The sequence below is a fragment of the Apis florea genome, unplaced genomic scaffold (genome assembly GCF_048593485.1).
Source record: "Apis florea isolate Af1SG1 unplaced genomic scaffold, ASM4859348v1 contig_2274_pilon, whole genome shotgun sequence".
NCBI lineage: Eukaryota > Metazoa > Arthropoda > Insecta > Hymenoptera > Apidae > Apis > Apis florea.
In genome coordinates, this window is record NW_028256550.1 from 2,760,500 (window position 1) to 2,780,449 (window position 19,950).

Genomic DNA, 19,950 nt, shown 5'->3' on the forward strand with positions numbered 1-19,950 from the left:
GTAAGATATGTTATGCGCGAACAATTTTCAATACGTCACAGTTACTTTGTAATTGCTTTTATATTATATTCTAGAATGTCGTTATTGATGCTAATTTCATTGGACTTCTCATAAAGTTCTGCATTTTAAAATTCAATAAAAATTGAATTTTGATTAACAAGAAATTTTATTATTATTCTTATCTATTTAGACGTTTTTGGAGAATCGTTTTTTATCCATATTTATATATTTTATTAAATAAGGAAACATCATTTGTAATTAATGATCATTTTTATTATGTGTGAATTCATATACAATTCTAATTATATAATTAGAAGAGTTATCGTTAATAAAATTAATTATAAATCTGTCAATTGAATGTAAAAAAAGTATGTAAATTTAAAAATATAAAAATTTATAAATATAAGGCTATAAATAATACAGGAAATCATAAATTTATATTATATAAATTTCAATTATAATTATTAATTATTTTCCAAAGAATCTTCATAGAAATTCTATTCTAATGAGTAATTCATATTCCTATTAAAATATAATATAACATTTCTTAACATTTAATTACAAATTTTTACAATATTAAACAATAAATCTCTCTTAGTTCCAAAATTATAAAAAAATAATAAATACATTTCTTGAATCCTAAATATGAAATTATATATTTTCTTGTATATTTCCTTATTCAAAATATTTCAAATTCTAAGTTTTAAATTAATAAATGAGTCTCTTAAGTCTCGAGTTCTGAATTAAATTCTGATTTTTTTAATTCTAGTTCCAAAAATTTCTCGAATCCGATTTATATATTATAGATTTCTCAAATAGACATTAGATTTTCTTTGAATCTCAAATCAAAATTTTGCATGATATGTTTCGGTTATCACGTCATTTAATATTTCCGGTCACGATATTCAGTGGAATAATATAACATATACGGCTCGTTTGACACGCTGCGACAAATATGACGCACGCAATTTTCTAGGTCGTCACGACGCAGCAGGGAAGGTCAGGATTGGTTCAAGTCCAAGCGAGTCGTCGCGGCCGTCAACGTCGATGGTAATGCGTTCGCCTTGTTGCTAGTTGAACTATAATTAGCGAATTTTGACAAGGAGTCAGTTCGCTGGAAACAGACCAAAGAAACATGCCTCTTCGATTTATCGTCATTGCCATTTCTCCTTAGATAGATATTGCTATATGTGATAGCATATATGAGAATGTGAATCTTTCGTTCAAAGATATAAACCTCCTATGAGGTCGTTGCCAAGTTTAATAATCTGGTGATCTAGTAATTCCCATCAATGAATTTTATATATATATATATCCGTATCTTATTCAAAATATGGACAAGACATAAATATCATAAAACTATCATTTATTTCATCACACTACACATTACCAATCGTAAATCATAAGCATTAAATTATACATTTTTTCAAAATAAATGTAATAATTATTCTAAGATTTTTTATTAGAAATATTCTTTAAGAAATTTGCTTCATAAAGCATTTAACGTTTTATTGAATGCTTAAAAAAACTAAATGACGAAAATGTAAATATTTTGTAGATAGAAAATATTTCTATGTATATTTATTTTGATATTAAATTGTTAGATATAACATAGAATATATGTTACGTTTTATAAAAAAATAAGAGAAATTTCAGAAAAAAGAAATTTTAATTAATTATAATGTAATGTGTAACAGTATCATTGATAATTTCAAAGATGTCGCAAGGAATCATAGATCTCCTTTGATTTATGTCTATTTCTCGGCTTATAATGATTCTATCCCACCGATTATTCAACCGTTCGAATATTATTATAGAATGTAGACGATGTAGATTCGATTTATCATAACAGATTTCGTTTTCTATTACATGTTATCTTGAGAATCCTTTAAACCTAAAATATTGTAAATAATTCAAATTGATTATTAATAATATTGATTAAAACTATAATAGAAATGATTATTAATAATATAATTATCAATAATACTCATCTTATATGGATATAAATTAAATCGTTGACGATCTGTGAACAATTTATTCATGACTTTCTTCAAATATTTCAAATCTACGGCAGACTAATAATCATTAGTATCAGAATTTTGAAGTGGAAAAAATCTAATACAATATCTATCAGTGTTACCATATGCGTTGACGTATATACTCATACTCGAGTGCTTCACCCTTGACACCCCTTCTTCTTGCACTCAGCAGCCCACGCTCGCGATGAAGCTCCGCAGGTGGCCAGATGTCTTTAAAACGGTGTACCTCTGTCATTCTGTGTTTCGATAATCTCAAGTTTCCGCGAAATCATGCTTTGATCTTATGATATCTTTTGATAATCTTCATAGATCGTTTTAGAAACTGTTGCTGAAATCTAATTACATCAAACATTAGGTTGTTTAAAATAAACATTAGATTGTTTAAAATAAACTGGTTTTGAGGAAGATTTAATGTATTTTTTTTTTATCTTTGATAATTATATTCATTCCATAAAAAGATAAATTAACATATAAAGTCTTGAAAATGATTTGTGATAAATTTGCAATTTGCATTTATACGCAATTGATGAATACTTATTTTCGATATTTGATTATATTTCTAAACTCGAAAGAAAGAGATAAAAGTGTTTAAAGAAAAGGAACAAGTTATTCTAGTTAACAACTATATTTAAAAATAACCTCTCAAAATCGAAGGATGATTCAAAAGTCGCATCGAATTTTCTTTCTTTTGAATTTTTTAATTTCAAATAAATATTAATAATAATAAAACTTGAGGGATTAGTTCTAAGTCATAATAACAATTCAACTTTTTGCATTTTAAGTTAGGTTAGGATTCGCTTTTTTAAGGAAACGAAAAGAATGAGATTCTGATACAAATTTTATGATGCAAATTTTATGATCTCAACAAAGTATATTTATTTTTATGTATTTAACTTTATTTCGATGCTTGTTCACATATAAGTTCACATATGATAATATTATTATACCGGAAATCTTCGTAAACAACAACACATAATGTTTTTACGCAAAAAATGTTGCACCGTAACATTCGACTTCTGGCACGGTTGTTTAGTATCGGACATTGAAAAAATTCTAACATTGCTTCAGCCTACGTGGTTTCCAGCTAGGCTAATAAAATATAAATATATAGACCTGGCCACTCTATGACATTCTTCGAAATATTTTATTTTTAAGAATTTGTTATTTTCCAGTCTATTGATATCGTGTACACGAAAAGATATCAAAGTGAGAAAGTAAGAATTATTCACAAATAAATTAGACATTGTGTAAATATATTATTAAAATTTTAAAGATAAAAGGTAAAATATTCGAAAGAAAATTAAGATTAGATTTAAATCTCGATTATGTGACAGATAAGACGAGTGTCATTTTTATATTATAGTTTATTGAATTTCAGTCATTAAATATTATCGTGTATTAAATTTAAATATAAATTTATAGAAAAGAAATCTACTATTAATCAAAAGAAACTTTTCAATTTATTTTTATTCTTATTTCTTACTTTTGTCAAAAATTTACATTTTCTAATTAATGAAAGAAATTATAATGTGAATTTTGATATCTTCGTTTTTGTATAAATTTTGTATAAAAATGAGTAATAAATATAAAATATGAGGCTGAAAAAATATGAAAAATTACATTTCTATCTCTTTTTTGTTTGCTTATCATATTCTAATACAATTTGAGAAAAAAATAAAAGAAAGTAATGTAGATTGCAGCGATACGAAAATAAAATCTAACTGATATGTTTAAAATATTATTGATTGGGGGCATTTGATTTGAATAAAGAAAATAAAATGTAAAAATAATTAAAGAGAACAGATAAAAAATTTCAATTACAAATCAATATCATTGAATTAATTTTGTTAAATAATTATATGATGTTTTAATTAATTGTTTCTTTCATTAATAATTCTTTTATAAAAATTTTAAGATATTTTTCTTTATCACATAATGTTAATTATGAATTGAATCACAATTTTTAAAGTCATATTAGAAAAATGCTAAAACTCTAAATTTTAATTCGTAGATTAGAAATAATTAAATCTTTATTTCTTTGCTGCAATATTCTCGAATCTGCAGACGAGAACGTAAAGTAAAACGAACAACTTACTTTCTTCATGTTCCATACTCTCGTAACGAATTTTCAATTGCCATTAGAAGAAAAGCAGGAAATCGAACGATGTATTTCGAGGTTATGTTCACTGCGTAACGTTTGCAACGAACATTGCGACATGGAGGACGATCGAAGGATCTCGAGACTTACGTAAAACCCTTCGCGCTCGATCGAATTTCCTGACCACCCGGCGACAGTCTATACGACCATGTACGCCTATTACGTCGCCTTTACGATCTCCTCGTAAACGTCCAGGTCCGCGAAATTGATAGACCACTACGTTACACGAACGAACACACCCGTACACGCGATAGTCCCATCGTGGCAGCACGTACGATGTCTTCTTTCAACTTGCTATCGTTTCTCTAACGTATTCTCGATTTTTATCGTAAAAGATCGATAATGAATAGGACAATCGATTTTTCAAATATACCTGAAACGAGTCGCATAAAGACATTCGAACAAAATGGCGTTTTGTGTTGTAACGAAAGTTATCTTGTGCATCTATTCATAGCTAAGAAACGATAGAAAAAGAATATTTCATAGTTCGAGGTTATTTGTTTCCTGTTTCACATCGAATTATACGAAAAAAGAGGTTAGTACAAAATAATAAACTTTTTTATTTTAGAAAATTACTGATACAAGAAATATCGTATCAATTTTTCGTTAATTTGCTATTTTAAATAAATTTCGTTTTGGAATATCAAAAATTACTAGTTTTTTTGCATCTTTCTGTAGATATTACGTATCAAAATAAGAACTTTTTTCATATATATGAAAAATTATCGAATGATTTTCAAATCTTTCGTATTAAAATAAAGGTTAAGTAGAGAGATGTCAATAGTAAAAGCAATTTTCATTTGAGAAGATTATAATACTTACATTAATATAAAATATTCTGATTCTACATTATTCCATCACTTTTGTCATGCAATGAGAATTTTGTATGTCAAGTAGGAAAAATCGTGCCAGAATATATTACAGATGTATGTAGATCACATAGTTCCATTTTACGTTATATAATAAATGATATTGATCAATCGTTGGATTGTGTGTGTTGAAGGAAATATTAGGATAAACAAGTAAAAAAAGAAATTTCACTTTCAAGAAGAGAGATTCTCACAATTTACACAAAATATTCTGTCAGTTCCTCGTTAATCCGTCGCATTTATCGCGTAAATGAGAATTTTGTTTTGCCAAGGGAAAAGAACTGTGTCACCGGTGACGGTATCGTACATCCACGTTACAATGAAGCTTTCGAAAATGAGACAACACGAAAGTCGAGCATCGTAAAAAGCACGTAATAGTTTCAACCGACCAATTCTGTAAGCGACTGATGACTTTACGAGCAAGACGCGACTCCAGACGCCGACCAGACGCGAATGGTTCAGCGCGAGTAAATCTAACCTCGCCTACGCTTGCTAAAACGGCGCCGGTGTCACAACGCGTAAAAATTATTTGCTACTAGTAGACAGCTACTGTTTTAAAAATACAGCGTCTAACTAACTCTTCTCGACATGGATCATCTAGGATTTTTTATGGCACTCTGTGAATATGCAAATTGCTTTTACGATATGAAGTTTCTAACCATGCTAATAATGCTTTTATAATTTTTTTAAATTTTTTAATTTGATTTTTTAATTATATTCAATTAAACAATCACTTTAATTAAATAAAACAAATATACAAATATTTTAAAATCAAATTAAAATAAGTTAGGTTAGAATAGAAAGAAAGATGATAGTTCAGGATGATCTATATATTTGATAAAGTCTCAGATTATAGGTTACTATGAAAATTGCATTAATTAATCAAATTTAAATCTAAATCTCAGAAAAAACAAAAGAAATGTTAAAAAATTTAAATTTCAAATTAAATATAATAATTCAAACTACGATATAATATCACAGTATTATATAAATTTCAGTTCACAATCGATGATGATATAAAGTCACTTGATGTTTTAATCGTTTCGATAATGATTATTGAATAACCCGTCGTTACTCCGTACGCGCGAAATTTAAATTTGCCAGACGTTCGTAGTAAAAAAAAAAGAGTCAGAAGAGATGACGGAGAAGCGAATGAAGTGGCAGACGACGCGGACGACAAGAAGGGAATTGTAAAGTCGTCATAATTGATTGCATCTTTCGCAAGTAGAGAGGCGAAGCTCGAAGAGGAGGCTGAAAGGAAGAAGACAGTGGAAGAGGACGAGTGGCTCTCTAGCTGATACAAGAGCCGTTGACATTACCGCGTTGCTCCTCGTCGCGAAACCACGCGCCACCCACCGAGCACCGTGATTTTTATTTCGGCTGGCAATAAACAGATCCATCGTGACTTTTTTCTCTCTTTCTTCCTCTTCTCGCTTTATGATCTTTCTCCTCTTTATTCTTTTTTTTTTTTCTCATTTTCTTCTTTTATGACGATCGTTCTTCGACAACAGAGAACATTATCAATAGTGAAAGATGTATTATTTATAATAATTATAATTTCAGAAAGGTCGTTTAATATTCAATTATTCCACGAGTAAAGTGTTTCTTTCGTTTGAATTATATAAGTTGTTACAAAATTAATATTAACGAGTTTAATGAATGAAAATAAATCATCTGTATAATTTTTCCTCTTTCAATCAATTCAATTGAAAAATGAAAATGCAATAATATATTTGTAACAGAACTTTGATTTTTTTGTATTATATTTGTTTTTTTTATTTGATCAAGTTTAATAGAAGGAGATCGACATTGTTTTAACAGAAGGATTTGTATTTTATATTATTCCATTGTCATTATGTATTATTTATTTCAAATAGCAAACTTTTAACTCAAACTTTTTGAAATCGTTGCTTCAATAGATGACAAAATTTAATTTAAACTTTTCATCGAATATTTTTCTAATGTATTTTATTGTATCAATTTTCATTTAAACGCACAGATAACAATGCCCGTCGAGACGAAACGCCAGGCCACTGTTTTTCTCCTGTCTTTGAACGTGTGAACGTCTCCGCCATATCGCATCAAGGACGGATTGCCTCTTTCATAGTGTTTTCGTGAGACGAATTTCTGGAACGTTGTCTCTTTACAACCGTGTGAAAAGAGCGGTCGAAACGGAAATAAAATCCTTCTCACTCTTAAAAATTGATTTTACTACCGTGAAATATGCATGTTGGAAATTCCTTACACAGGAGAACAATGAAAATCTCCAAATAATATTCAAAAAGGTAATATATTAAAAAATGTTTATTATTTGATATTTTATTTCATCAAATTGAGACATTTTATTATATGGATCTTCCACTATTCAAACGTTGTGTACATTAGATCAAAATTAAACGATTGTTGAATTTATTTAGATTACGTTAGAAAACTGTTTACATAAATTGATTCTTCTTCTAGATAATCACAAAACATCCAAAATTTTCCACTTATATTCAAACTTATTTGCAATATATCAGATATCTCGTCTATATTTCATCTATCTTCAAAGGACGAAAGTTGGTATCATAAGTTATCTCTATCTCGCCATAATAAAAGAAACCTCTCCAACTTTTTGGTCACATCGATAACCTTGAAATTCATACTGTTTTTCCTTATTACGAACAACTAAAGAGTTCGTCAGAAGTTGTTGTGATTTCTTTTAAGAAGCCCTTTCGGAGAAATGGCGGGTGATTGATGTCAAACACATACAGATCACCCTGGGGGATCGACGATCCCGTTTCACCAACGACCTCGACTCATCAAGGACAATCCTTATCGGGGGTAATAGACACGAAGGATTTTCAAGCGAACCTACAGAAAAACAAAATCTAACGATGAATCGAGAGTATCCTCGAGCAAATGGGAGCACCCTCGTCAACCACAATTTTCCATCGAGTTCTTCTTACTGTCAAGGTCGAGGCAGATTGTCACAGCGAGGAGGGCACGATGATTATCGCGTATTACGAACTGGATCTGTCGACTACTGAGAAAATCTTCTCGAAGGGATGCCAGATTATCGCGATTGTTGCTCGAATTACTTCTGTTGAACAAGAAGTTTGTCTGGTTGAATAATAACGGCTGCCAATGTTTATAACATTTCAAATATTATGTTCGTGGCGTGGTATGGACGATTGGATGATGCTCATCTTTGATCATTTTATCGTAATTTCGAATACGTTTCGTAGATTCTTAATATTTCTTATGGTCTGTCTAGGAGTTTTATCTATATTGTGCAAAGTTTTGATTCTAAATTATATTTATATTATGATTGAAACGTAATTTTCCAGAATGGAGGCTATAATAACATTTTGCAAAAATATTATCATAGCGTATATGTTTACAAATTGAGGACATTTAATTTAAGGTAAAGATAATATGTATACATTATTAAAGAAAACTATAAATTATCTGTATTTTTACTTATATAAGCATGACAGTATCTTTTCTAATAATCATAACGATAGAAAACATAAACATTTTTTCTAATATTTTTCTTTCTATCCTCAATCTAGAAATTACTAGGGAAGTTCAGAACAGTAATTTTAGCCTAAAATTTACTAGGCTCGTCCTACTCGAGTAGGAAAATAAGGGAGGAAAGGATGATAAATAAGACAGAGAGAGGCTGTGAGAAGGAAAATGGCCCGCTAGACGAATTATGGTCGAACGAAAGCGAATGCAATTAAGGGGGCCGTGGAAATGGGAAATAATGAATTCAAGCCCCGTTTCTGCCCCGTGTGCTCCCGGGGGATTGCCGTGTAGCCGATTCAAGGGGCAGGAAGGAGGAAGGTGAAGATTATTCCGGCCTGCAAAGGGAATCTGGAAGCTATGACCTACTTCAATTTGCCTTCTCCACATTCGTAGGCACTCCACGTTCTTGACTTTCGTCGCAGTTGTCGTGCTTGTCGTTCGCCTTGTTGCTCCGCTCCCCTCTCCTCTCCTCCCGTCCTCCCCTCGCCTCGGCGGCCTTTTGCCACCAGGCAGCCGGGAAAAGAGAAAGAGAAGAAGAGAAGAAGGCGGTGGAATCGAATAATAAATTCGAGGGAACATTATTTTTGGCTCCCTGTTTCCTCGCCCGGCCGAAACTCTCTTTTCACCGATTGTTGCTTTTAGGCCGGAGGGCTTGTTATATATGCGTTCGATAAATTGAACGCGATTCCCCGTCCTTGTCCATGTTTTCGGTCTACTTTAAACTGTTTTCCTCGACCAGTCTTATGGGGGATTGTTCCGCGGGGTTCCTTAAAATAACCGAATTTATCTTGTTCTGTGTATATTGTTGTATGTTGGGGATATATTTTCGAGAAGTGTTTGGGCGAAATTTATGGGATGTGTATGTTTTTTCTTTCTTTTTTTTTTTTTCTTCTTTTTTCTTTTTTCTTTTAAATAGAACAAACGTACAAAAAGAAGTACAAGTACGGGACAAGCATGACTGATACACTACAATGATTATTGAAAAATGTTGCTTATCTTTAAAGCTGTTGAGAATTGTGATTGATATTTCGATTTGTTAATTTTTTAATTTTCTTTTTTCTGAAGGAAAGTTTGGAAGTTTGGAGGAGTATTTGAGTTTGTTTGTCGGGGATTATTTCAAGAAACGTCTAATTTATGTGAATTCCATGGATATACCTCCCGCAAGGCAGGTGTTGCACAAGCAGATCGCGCAGCAACACCTGGCGCCCCATACATTCCCCATATGACAACTTCCCTTCCTCCATTTACCGCTAAATATAACAGGAACTAGTATTTCTGCCTCGTTAGAGGACTAATTACGAGAGAAATTCTTAAGTCTTGTTGGAAAGTAAATATAATTTTTGTCTGCTATAATTCAGATAGTCCAATCCTCTTAATGAGCATGTTCTTAAAACAATCTGTAACGCTATAAATAAAAATTTCAAGGAGGAGCAGGAAAAATATTCGTGTCGGTATCATTCTTTCATAGTCATTAATAGACACTAGAACATCAGTAATTTTTATTGAATAAGTACAGTTTGTTTTAAGACTTATTTAAAAAAAAAAAAAAGATTCAAAAATACAAAAGCATTATTTTAAGAAAACTTTTTGTACATTTCACAGGATTTTCTTCTTTCTTAACTTACATTATCGATCTCTGTATTATGTTAGGAAATTCTATTTGATCAATATTTTTTTCTTATCACTATTTCTTCTCTCCTTCAAAATCTAATGAATTATTCTTTTTAAAATCATGGAAAATTTGTTTCCTAATATATAATATGTATACAGTGATTTTTTTTTTACTTTCATACTAATATCTTATTTTTAAGGTGTCATTTCATTGAGATCATTAGATATAAAATAATCCAGGATCGTTACGCGCAAAGTAAAGAGACCTAGCCTGGACAAACTATCTCCAGTTATTTGCTCTTAAGACAAGAAAAAATATAGATGACAAATCTATTCAGAATTCCATTGGCGTGCCTTAAACTGTATCAGTCTGTTTGCACCCGTTGAAACTGTGACAGATCGGCTGATCCAACAAAATTGATTTCAACTGCTGTTTTCGAGAGAAGCTGTTCTAAAATTCGACAACGATCGTTCACGTTCAACCTGCATCGCTCGGAAGTAGGCTGAAGGGGAGGAAACGAGGTGTCCTGTAGGTGGCTGCATCCGCAATGAAAAACTTGTAATTGTGTCGAAATCACGCGATATTGGTGCAGAAAATTTAAGAAATTTTTACATTAACTTTGGATTAATTATCTTTCGGTTTGTAAGTTGGAATTTTTTCTAATTCTAAATAACAAATAAAATTATAGATATTTTATTGATTGTGGCAATCAATGAATCTCAGGAAAATAACTATTAATTATTAAATTTTAAACTGATATAATTATATATTAACTTTATTGGAATTCAGACAGTTTCCTCGGATCAGATACGATTACTTGATAATTGAATTCAACGAGTAAGAGCACGTTCAATAAATGGTGGTTTTATGGTAAGACGAGAAAATCAATTATATTTTCTTTCTGCAAATAAAATTTTAATTATAAAAATTAATATAATCTAATAATAATCTAAGGGCAGCTAATAACTCGAATAAACGTTATTTCGAGAAAGATCTTCGTCGATTATCGTAATTCTTGTTTATATAATTATATTTATTTACTTAGATATTTCGCGTGGTTTCTACTCATATATCTTGGAAAACAAATCATTATATCTGATGTTTAGACGTTTCATTTATGCTATTTATCGTTATTCCTATCTCATCACTCGTCATCTTCAGTGACATACATTATAATACTAATTTATTACATATTGCATATCACTCAATGGTGTTTTTCATTATTGAAATAAACGAGATTTATAATTTTCAAATATGTTTCCTTATAATATTCAATATTAATAAAATTATATGATATTATAAGGAACACGCGAAACATAATAAATCATATAATATAACAAGAAAGTGATTATATTAATAATTATATAATATTTAATATGAATAAAATACCAAATCTAATTATCCATCCATTTATCTATCAATTCGTTGTCTGCTTTGTTAAAATATTAAATTAAACGTTTCCTTGCGTATATTTTACATCGTTACGCTATAACATTAAAATACGAATGTAACAATAACGACAAGTGTCGGTTATCGGTGGCCACAATGTTGTTCCCTGTGGCTTAAACCTGCCTTGTTACACATTATACATTCAGATATACGTATATCATAAATAGAAAAGATAGATTGGCGAAAGGTTCGAAAACTATTAAGTGAAAGATACGGGCGGCCGTTGTGTCCGGATTTCGCCGAGTTCACTGGCGCAATGCGGGGCGGCCAGACAACATGGCGCACCCTTTTCTGGCGCGTTCAATTGCACGCATTCAATCGCACGTGCACAAAGATGCATTATTTGTTTTATCGTTTCATTGATCATCGTGCAAAATCGATCAGCTGTTGGTCGATTCGCTCGAGTAATTTCGATGACAAATTTATCAAATCTGTTGATAAATCAGATTTCGAACTTTCTAATTTTCTAATGGATTAGAAATAACAATATTCTAAATTATCAATTGTCGTTGTCACTCCTTTTTTAAATCGATTCTGCACAGGAATGAAAAATTTCAAATATCATAGATGATACAAGTGTCGATAGATTACCCTTCGAAAGAGACTTTCAAGTGTTTCGAAAGGAAGCATTTTCATGATCGATGAATTAATATGGTCCTTGACCACGGGTACAAAGGAACCCAGCTTCACGCATCGTTACCTTTCGAGTACTTTTTTCTCTCTCTCTCTCTCTCCTTGGCACGTGCCTGATGGGACCTTTTGTTCCCTTCCTGTCACGAATCATTTTCCTTACGCGCCACTACAGTAATTCGGAACAGGTGTTAACTTGCCTCTAAAACGGGTCATTCACGCGTATTAATTAGACTTTTGTTCGTTTCTATTGACATGAAAACACTAAAATTTTTGCCAAATTAAAATTGATTTTGACTCGGTGTTATTGTGAACGAAGGAGTTAGGATAAAAACGATATAACACACAAGGATGTTCTTTATTGAAAATATCGATTAAATTGAATTTCTCGTTCTTTTATGCATATACTATATCTCACTGACGAGATTTTTAACGAGAAAATTTGCTGGCTGCGAGGGTAAAAAGGCCTGTGCGCGCAATTATCGAGAGCAGTTCGAATCCTTTTCATCACGAACACCTGTTTTAACCAATTATTTCGACCTTGACCCAGGTTTAGGGTAGCGGCACTCGAATTCTTCGACACGGAGTGGCGTTCTTCAATTTTCCACGCTACTCCTCGCGAATTTCGCTCGCTGCTTAACCTCAAATTCGTTTTCCACTTAAACTCCACTCCTGAGGAAATGGCCTCAGATTTTTATTAATAAGCCCTTTTACTTTTTCTTTGAAAATTATTTTAAAATTGTCGAGAAACATCGACACGCACGATTTGAAACACACACGAATTATTATTTCTTTAACAATTCTTTTCACGATGCAAAGAGAAATGAGTGTTAATGGATATTGCAGAATTTCTTTTCTTTAATGATTTAAATATTCGTGACGTTTTCGATAATTCGTGATTCACAATTCTCGATTCAAGTTCAACAATCAACAAAATAGGCCATTACGATTTCACGCGGGCATTTTTGGCCCGTTCAAATCTAATTTGATCTCGATAAACATCTTTGGTGAACGCGTATAATGCAGGGACGGCATCGATTATTGAAGTTTGTCGATTATTTAAAGGGCGAGTAGCGTCCTCGAGCGCCTCGTCAATCGTCCCCAATCGAGTCTGGAGTGTGCAACATCGGCGATGATTGACAGTTAATGGAAAAGGGTGGGCCAAATAAATGACAACTATTCAGTTATCAGTTACTCGAATGTAAAATTCATACAACGAATTGCCTTCATCAAATAGATTTTGAAACTCCAGGCTATTCCATTTAAATGATTTAGGTATATCTGTTTTCTTAATTTTAAGTTGAATGTTTTACGACCAGTTTTCTGATCGATTATTATCGAAACAATTTACTTGGAAATGTACACGTTAATGCATATAGTACAACGCGTTCGTACGAACCGAATACTTCAATATTTATGCAATTTTTTTTGTACGTAAAGAGCATCGAACAAGAATGGAATATGTCACAAGAAACGGAATATTCAAGCAAGATTCTTAGATTCGAGGATATTATTCACATTTGCATAATTTATATCGCAAATTTATTATTCAGTTTAAAAATTAATACTTGAAGTGGTGTTATAAAAATTACCAAACGAAAATTCCCAGAAAACTTCTGAAAAACTTTACAAAATTTTATCTTTTTATATCTAATAGGCATTCTCTGTTATTCGTTTAAATTAACGCTGGATTAACTCAAGTTATCATTATAAAAAATTCAGATTCAGATATTATCTTGAAAGAAACTTTAATAATTTAACTAAAAAAAAAAAAAAAAAAAGAAGAGGAAGAAAAAGGAGAAACTTCAAAATTCCCAAAAATTCTTGTACATATGAAAAACTTTAGAAAATTTTATCAAATTAACACTATTATTAAAAATGAAATTCAGATTCAATATTATCTTGAGAGGAAACTTTATCATTTTTACTTAAGAAAGAAAAAGAAACTTCAAAAATTCCCAAAAATTCTATATATATGATATGTATGAAAAACTTTAGAAAATTTATAAAATATTATATTATATATATATTTTATAAATATTATAAAATATATATTTGATAATATAAATATATTATATTATCAAATTAACACCATTATTAAAAATGAAATTCAGATTCAATATTATCTTGAAAGACTCTTTATCATTTCTACCTAAGAAAAAAAAAAAAAAAAAGAAAAGGAAGAAGAAGAAGAAACTTCAAAAATTCCCAAAAATTCTGATATGTATGAAAAACTTTAGAAAATTTTATCAAATTAACACCATTATTAAAAATGAAATTCAGATTCAATATTATCTTGAAAGACTCTTTATCATTTCTACCTAAGAAAAAAAAAAAAAAAGAAAAGGAAGAAGAAGAAGAAACTTCAAAAATTCCCAAAAATTCTGATATGTATGAAAAACTTTAGAAAATTTTATTTAAATTAACACCATTATTAAAAATGAAATTCAGATTCAATATTATCTTGAAAGACTCTTTATCATTTCTACCTAAGAAAAAAAAAAAAAAGAAAAGGAAGAAGAAGAAGAAACTTCAAAAATTCCCAAAAATTCTGATATGTATGAAAAACTTTAGAAAATTTTATTTAAATTAACACCATTATTAAAAATGAAATTCAGATTCAATATTATCTTGAAAGAAACTTTATCATTTCTACCTCCTCCCCAAAAAAAAGAAGAAGAAGAAGAAGAAAAAGGAGAAACTTCCAGGAATTTTCACGTACCAAAAATTCGTACCAGAAAATAACCTCTACCAATGACCATCGAACAGAATTCCCGCTGATCCACCGAAATTCAGTCAGCGCCACCCCAAAACGAAACGAGGCAGGCTAACGAACATACGGCGTGTCCAGGAGAAGCGTCGCAGGAGGGGTGTGGAGATGCGTGGCACGCGTCAACGAAGGGTGGCACAAAAGGCTGGGAAATGGAGAGCGAATTGCTCATTATCGAGTGGTCAGGATGCGTCGAGGGGTGTTTCACGGTGTTCCTCCTGGAAGGATAAAGAAAGCCTCTGTTCACGTCCTGGACGGGGAGATTCGAGGAGACTTGGACTGAATCGCGTGAAAATTGTCCACCCCAACCGTGGGGAGTTTTCTTTAAGGGAAGGTTTAAGCGACTCTGCTCGTCCTGTGGGATCAATCGAGCCACCCCCTGCAGCAGTTCCTCCTCCATGTGTTTCGACGTGGCAAATAGAAGGGTCGCCAAGGAAGTGATTCGTACGAATTTACGAAAAATATCGCTTTCTCTCTTTTCTTTTTGACTTTGACGAATTTTTTTTTTTTTTTTTTTAAATTGCAACAATCATTCCCTTTTCTTCTTTGGTTCTAGGCGATAGAGGAATCTGTGAACAACGATATAATATAATTTCATTTAACAATCCTGATAGACATTTGTAGTAGAATTAATTCAATTCAGTTCAATTAATCGATTAATTGAAAAATTGTAGAGAAATGGGTTTTTTTCATTTTGGAACCGATTTGTCCCATTTTTTCTCTTCCTTGTTGTAAATATTTAATTCCACTTTATCCGAGCGCTTGAAAATTGAAAAATTGAAAAATAATAATTTCGTTTTTCTTCATTTATTGGACGAGTTTTAGGAAGGACGGCGCGGACGAATAGCATAATCGCGGGGAGATTTTAAAGGAATACCGTGCTTCAATTTCCAAGCAGGCTTTTAGCAAGCTTCCGGATTGACTCCTTCCCCGGAAGTTCTTTCCTTTTACGCCACGGACGAGTTCCAAATGGCCGTACTTCAACCAACTGCTTTCTGAACACACGTATCTTTTCATGCATACTACCCCACTTCCACCGGTGTTACTATCGCGATAATGTATTCGCGGTTCACTGTACTCCAAGAGGAAGAAAGTAATTTGTCATTGTCCGATTAATTTTGCCAATGTGGAAAAAAACGTATTTATCACATTCGCATAATGATTCCTTGATAACACAATATTTCGAGGCAAATCGGTTTTATGAAATGCAGATATATGATTAATTTCAAAAGTGAGTTTATCTACATCAAAGGAAACGTTTGATTCTGTAAGTTTCTGTAATATTAAACAAGTATTATCGAACAAAATCGACTTGGATGGAGGATAATCGTTCCTTCTTTGTTGTGATTTTACAATTTATCCCTCCGTAATTAGATAAAAATCTTGTAATTTTAATAATAAATAAAATGAGTTTATAGAAACGTGGAATTGATTATTTCTGGTGCAAATGGTATCTGGGAGGGGGAAACGCATTGATTATTCTTTTTCATCTGGTATATATTTACATTTCGGGATTAATGGGAGTATTTTAGTTACAAACTACTGTTTCAACGCGAGAAACAGGCTCTCGTGTTTCATGCAAGGCCGTGGATAAAATCAGCGCAACTGTCGGACTTCCATCGTGGTTGTCAATATGCATTACGTATGCTGCACGATTAAATATTCAAGACACGTTTAAAAATTGACCGATGAAGATCGATCAATGTGAACACTTTGATCCTGCGGTTAGAGAATTATTTAAACGGCTTTTGAATTCATAAATTCGATCAGGCATCGATAAAATCGAATTTGGCGTTTTCGTTTCATAGTTTTCCAAACATTTTTCCTAACATTTTGCGAATTCTGAAATCAATGGATCGTCTTAATTATTTTGTAGGGTAGATAAGTAACAAATCTAAGTATTTATTCTCATATAATAATTATTTGAAACAAAACACAATTTTTGATTCGATTTGGCAGCGAAAATTCTGCCTGCCATAAAAATATGCAAAAAAAATAAAACAGTTGGAATACTCTTTCATTAAATTGATTAAAACTATTTAATAGTTGTTCCTTATTTTCGTTTTAAACCAGAGTCACTAATTAAACCAATTAAGAGTTTTCATAATCGTGCAACAGTTATTATTCACTTTTCTAATGGAACATCGGTATTCCATGGAAAATAGTTTGCTTCTGGTTGAAAGTCATTAATTACTTTTATCTAAATGAAGTCACTTTCTAATCTCAAAAATATTGAATTGTTAAAATATACCCGCTTTTAAAGAAAAGAAAAAGAAATATGAATACGTAATTCATCAGCAAATTTATACTTAAGATTTAGAATAGAAGAAGAATGAAAAAAAAAAGTTTAATAAAAAATACTAATAAACTGGTAGATATGTTGAAACCTTTGCAAAACGATGCTCATATATTTTTATTCCAACACGTTCGAAGTTTTGCTTAATCTCTATAGGCTGTTATTAATAAAACACGATAACCTTCGTCACTTTAAATGCAACGAGCCCTCGTTAAAAGATCTCTCTTTATATATTTTTTTTTTTTATTTTTGTATCATAAAAAATTTCGGTCGCTAACCACTCTTTTTAAAATCGACGCCAATATTACATTCCTTTCGTCGCCTATGCGATTCATGGACATCGTTCGAAATGATCTGAAATAAAGTGAAATTGACTAATAAAAAAATATTTCCATCCGAAAAATATTTTACTCATAAATGTTTCAATGAATTTTCCTTTTTTCTTATTAATATTTTCCACGAATTTTTGTTATAAAGTCGATTATTATTGGTATTATTGATATTATTCCCAAGAGATGTACAAATCATGTGGATATTATTGATTTTATTATAAGTCAATATCTTGTTTGATGACTTCCTTACGTATCCCTATAAAATATTTTCGTGGTGTCGAACCATTCACATGTGAATCATCTATTTCGATTCGTTCATCTCTCGTCCTATATTTCTCTCGTAATATGTGTAGTGTTTTCATAAGAGGAATCATAAATTATCACTTCAATTATTACAAACCAATAATCTTTATATTCAGCCTATAAACAGATTTGATAAAAACTTTGTTCAATTTTCTAAATTTCCAACGAGGAAAATTGTTCAATATAATTTAAAGATTAGGTAAACATCTCTATTACGTTCTATTTTCACTAGTAGACTCTGTATTAACTGAAATATTAATAATGGCACGGCAAAAGAAATATCAACAATAATATAGAGACAGGAACAAGCAAGTACATAAACATAGTGGAAACGAGAAATGAGGGAATAAGGAAGAGATTGAGAATACAGAGATGGTTTGGTCGTTGCCAGTGACAAGCACGAATTTACGATAACTCGTTGCTGTTACAGAGTTGAGATTCTGAGGGTAACACAGGTCAGCCAATTGCAACAACACGTGCACCTGACGCGAATAATGGATAATACTGGTATACGTGAATTTGTCTCTGCTAATGACGGAACTGGAATGCCAATAGAATTTTATTGGTTTAATATAATGCTTATTTTCTCTAGAAATCCGAACTGAAGAGTTGTAAAATTAATCGAGGATAGATAATTATTATAGTTTCTGATAATTCTGGACAATTGAAACGTGGATTGACAATGATCTAATGAACCTAACCTTAAAGTTAAATGGTAATACAGTAAGTTCTATTTTTATAAACTTGAAACAAATGATATCTTATGACATATCGATATATCTTGATCAATTACAAGACGATATTTCAATGTTGTATTGATAGCAAAACGTAGCATTTAATATTTTGTATTTAATTTGTTTCTCGAAAAGTTTCAAATTTTATTATTATTTCGTTAAATATATATATATATATATATATATAACAACAGGTATGTATTATAACTTAATTGTTATTTATTCATCAAGGCCAAGATTTTATTTAATTTTTCCTTGTTCTTTTGTTTTCTTTTGAAGAAATTCAACGCCCAATCATCGAATCCCAGACCATCAGACCATATCAATATCTTATTAATTCCAATACAAACTCCATCAATATCCATTGAAAGTACAAATTGCTCCGCAATCTAATCTATTCAGACAGTTAGAAACATTTATGAAAAGGAGAAATATTATTCCACTCGTACTGTTAGAAATAATCCAAATTGATGGAATCAAATGTCAAAAGAATATGCGCTTATGCCAAATTCGAATCGAAGAGATATACAGATCTGAAAGATTGCAACGAGTTAACTGGTGCAACATTGTGCACAACGGTACGAAACGGTTCGAAACGGTCGTAAACGGTACGAAAATGGAAAAGAGGCGGCATTTTTTCGGAAAGATTTCACTTTGGAGAGAAGAGGAAAGAATCGCGACATGACTGTGTCCTCTCGTAAAACGACGCCGTTCACTCTTGTGCGCGCGCGCGTTCCTCGAAAATAGTAGTCAGCTCGTAAAGTCTTTTGTTGCGACTGTGAAACATGCATTCTCACTGTCGTCTCTGCCGCGTCTCGTCGCCTTTCTTTTCTGTCTGACGGCCAGAGTCTCTGCCATTGGCGCCACGGTGACTTTGACCTTTCAACCCCATCGGGGAACTCACAGTTGTAACCCCTATATCGCAGGTATTTTACTTGTTATTATGATTTTAACGTGACTTTATCATTATCGTCATAATTACGAAATTCTGTCAGTTTTACGGGAATATTAAGCAGATTCGTAAAATTAATATGAAAGGTGAATATGATAAATTTATAAATTGGCATGGTTAATTATAAAGAGAGAAGAGTTTACGAATATGACAATATATTTGTGTGATACGTGATTGATTCATATTTGGAAATACGTGGAATACAAGAATTAATTAAGGGATATTTTAAGAGAATTTCATTAATTATGACACAGATTTGATCTATTGAATACTAATGCGAACGTGTTAATCTCGAA

The 19,950-nt window shown here is 31.4% G+C and overlaps 1 protein-coding gene and 2 long non-coding RNA genes across 4 annotated transcripts in view; 2 read left to right on the top strand and 1 right to left on the bottom strand.

Moving 5' to 3' along the window:
• Window positions 1-19,950, top strand: part of LOC100869964 (protein kinase C-binding protein NELL1) — a 77,531-nt gene that overhangs the window by 20,935 nt on the left and 36,646 nt on the right. The gene's annotated exons all lie outside the window — the stretch shown is intronic.
• LOC147658363 (uncharacterized) lies at window positions 1,651-5,521 on the bottom strand. The gene is made up of 4 exons (XR_015290653.1): window positions 5,020-5,521; window positions 4,135-4,570; window positions 2,141-2,374; window positions 1,651-2,065 (listed from the first exon to the last, which is right to left on the bottom strand). It is a non-coding gene; the product is annotated as an uncharacterized LOC147658363 (long non-coding RNA).
• Window positions 4,248-8,515, top strand: LOC105736995 (uncharacterized). Its single transcript, XR_004225996.2, has 3 exons — window positions 4,248-4,732; window positions 7,066-7,351; window positions 7,527-8,515. It is a non-coding gene; the product is annotated as an uncharacterized LOC105736995 (long non-coding RNA).